The sequence below is a fragment of the Chrysochloris asiatica genome, unplaced genomic scaffold, assembly GCF_000296735.1.
Source record: "Chrysochloris asiatica unplaced genomic scaffold, ChrAsi1.0 scaffold00016, whole genome shotgun sequence".
NCBI lineage: Eukaryota > Metazoa > Chordata > Mammalia > Afrosoricida > Chrysochloridae > Chrysochloris > Chrysochloris asiatica.
The window spans coordinates 198,967-201,734 of record NW_006408534.1 but is presented as its reverse complement, the minus strand read 5'-3'; the positions used below and the strand labels follow the sequence as shown (position 1 = coordinate 201,734).

General features: G+C 35.0%; 1 pseudogene; it reads left to right on the top strand.

Moving 5' to 3' along the window:
- The first annotated feature begins 319 nt into the window (after positions 1 to 319).
- LOC102825922 lies at positions 320 to 1,341 on the top strand (annotated as a pseudogene).
- Positions 1,342 to 2,768: the final 1,427 nt, after the last annotated feature.

Genomic DNA, 2,768 nt, shown 5'->3' with positions numbered 1-2,768 from the left:
TGCCATTTGGTTTCTAGGCTGCTGTTTCCCTGAGTGTTGATTATGGATCCAAGCAAAATGAAGTCTTTGATAACTTCAATTGCATCTATTTATCATGGTGTATTTATTTAATGACCCAGTTGTGAGGATTTTTTTGTTTTCTTTTCATTCAGTTCCTATGAATACTGAAGGTCTTTGATTTTCATCAGTAAGAGTTTTAAGAAAGATGAGGCAGTCTGTTTCTGTAAAGATTATATCCCCAGAAAACCCTATAAGGTTTCTGTACTATAGGGTCAGTATAAGTCAGAATCATCATTAGAAAATTTAAAACTATTCCACCATGACTCTCCTTGGACTCCTCTCTGCTAATTCTGCAATGTATGGTGTTAGGGCCTCTTTCCCTGATGAAACCATTGGCTGAGTTGTTAATGAGTACATATAACCAGCTTTGAGCCACTGGGGAAGATGGAAATATTCTTTTCTTTCCTTTGAGCACTGCTTTTGCAATGGGAATGATGCAACTCTTGGCCCAAGGATCTACCTTGAAGGAAATCTGTCATTCAATGGTATATGCTAACCTGAAAAATGATGAAGAATTTTCTTTCTTAAAGGATTTTGCTAACATGATCATTGCTGAAGAGAGTCAGTATGTTATGAAAATTGTCTATTACCTCTTTGCACAAAATGTCAATGATGAATTTTTGCAAATGAATAAAAAATAGTTTAATGCAGAAGTAAATCATGTGGACTTTAGTCAAAATACAGCTGTGTCCAACTACATCAATAAGTGGGTAGAGAATAGCACAAATAAGGAATTTAGTGATGGCTCCAATGAAGCTGTAGTATCTACCAAGTCTCAGGAATACCTATGAAGGAGATGAGATGAGGATGATGTTAGTGCTGTTCAGACAGAAAGTCCTACTAGCTCCTCTGGAACCACTATTCAAAGCAGAGTTAAGTGAAGAATGAACAAACTCTGTGAAGAAGCAAAAAGTAGAAGTGTACCTACCCAGGTTCAGAATGGAACAAGAAATTGATTTAAAAGATATTTTGAAGGATCTTGGGATAACTGAAGTTTTTATCAAAAATGCAAATTTGACAGTCTTGTCTGATAACAGAGCTTTTCCTTTCCAAAGCAATTCACAAGTCCTTCATGGAGGTTAATGAGAAAGGCTCAGAAGCTGCTGTTGCCTCAGGAATGGTTGCAATTAGTAGATGACAGTACTGTACCCTCAAGTTATTGTCAATAATCCATTTTTCTTTCTTATCAGGAGCAAGAGAACAAGCACAATTTTATTTATTGGATGTATCATGCATCCTGAAACAATAAACATAAGTGGACATGATTTTGAGGAACTGTAAATCATTTCATTTAAGTAACAAGGAAAACAGTAATTAAGCACTTTAAGTTTGCAACTTGTATTTATAGCTCATACTTATATAAGATTTGTGTATTACAGTGTAGCTTAAGATAGTATTTAAAATAACTCTGAATAAAACCAACCTTGTATGTAAATTATAAGCCAAACTTGTGGAGAATTTTTATCAGTATTATTAAGTTAATGGTTGGTCCTGTTATGTCATTGTGTTTGTTGTGCTGCTATATAAAATAAAAGTACATATTGAATATGTGGGGGGAAAAAAAGAAATCAAAAGATGTAATGCATTTGGCAAATCTGCTGTACAAGTCCTCTTTGAAGCGCTAAAGAGCAAATATATCAGTTTGATAATTAAGGTGAGCCTGACCCAAGCTAAAGTATGTTCACAATCTCATATGCATGTGAAAGTTTGACCATGAATAAGGAAGATTGGAGAAGAATTGATGCATTTGAATTCATTTTCATTTGAATTGAAAGGTGTTAGAATTCAAGAACAAACAAATCTGTTTATAAAGAAATACAGTCAGCCTGTTCCTTAGAATCCAGTATGGTGAGACTTTCTCATACTTCTGATAGGTTATCAAGAAGAACCTGTACATGGAACAGGGTTACTTGCTTGGTAAGGTGGATGGTCAGAGAAAAAGGGGAAGACCTGCAATGAAATGGAGAGACACTTAGCAGCAGCTATGGGCTCACACTTAACAACAATTTTGAGGATGGTGCAGGACAGGGCACTATTTTCTTCTATTATGCATAGGGTCCCTTGTTGTTGTTAAGTGCCCTTGAGTTGGTTCTGCCCTACAGCAATCCTGTATAGGGTTTCTGAAGAGTAACTGCTGAGCTTGAACAGCCAACTTTGTGGTTCAAACTGATTTTGCAATCCAGCACATTAACCCACAGTACCACATCAGGTCTCTATCCTGGGTCACTATCACTCAATAAAACCCAACTAAAATAAAATATCATAAGCTGGTGTTGAATATGAAATGACATTATAGCTATGAAAACACTTTGATGAGTGATAATTTGATCATTTTTTGTGTTGCTGTTTTAATATACTATGTAAAAAACACAAGCATTTTGTCTCTTATGATAAATGTTTCCCATCCTGATTTCATAGACCTAAAATAAAATGTTAAATTATTTACAAAGGCACAGCTCTGGATATATTTAAAACTTAATATTATTGGGAAAATGTGGTATAATTTGTCTCAGAGAACAGAGTCCCTTACATCTATTACATCTTAAGAAACATGTGTTCACTGAAACTCATATAGTGCTCTTTTATTAGTTTAAATTTTTCTTTTCTGCCCCTCATCTTGGAAATGCTCAAAAGGATAAAAGTCATGATGAAGCTCAGGGGTCTCTAAGAGCATAAAGTTCATTTAATGAGGAATTCTGAGAAAACCA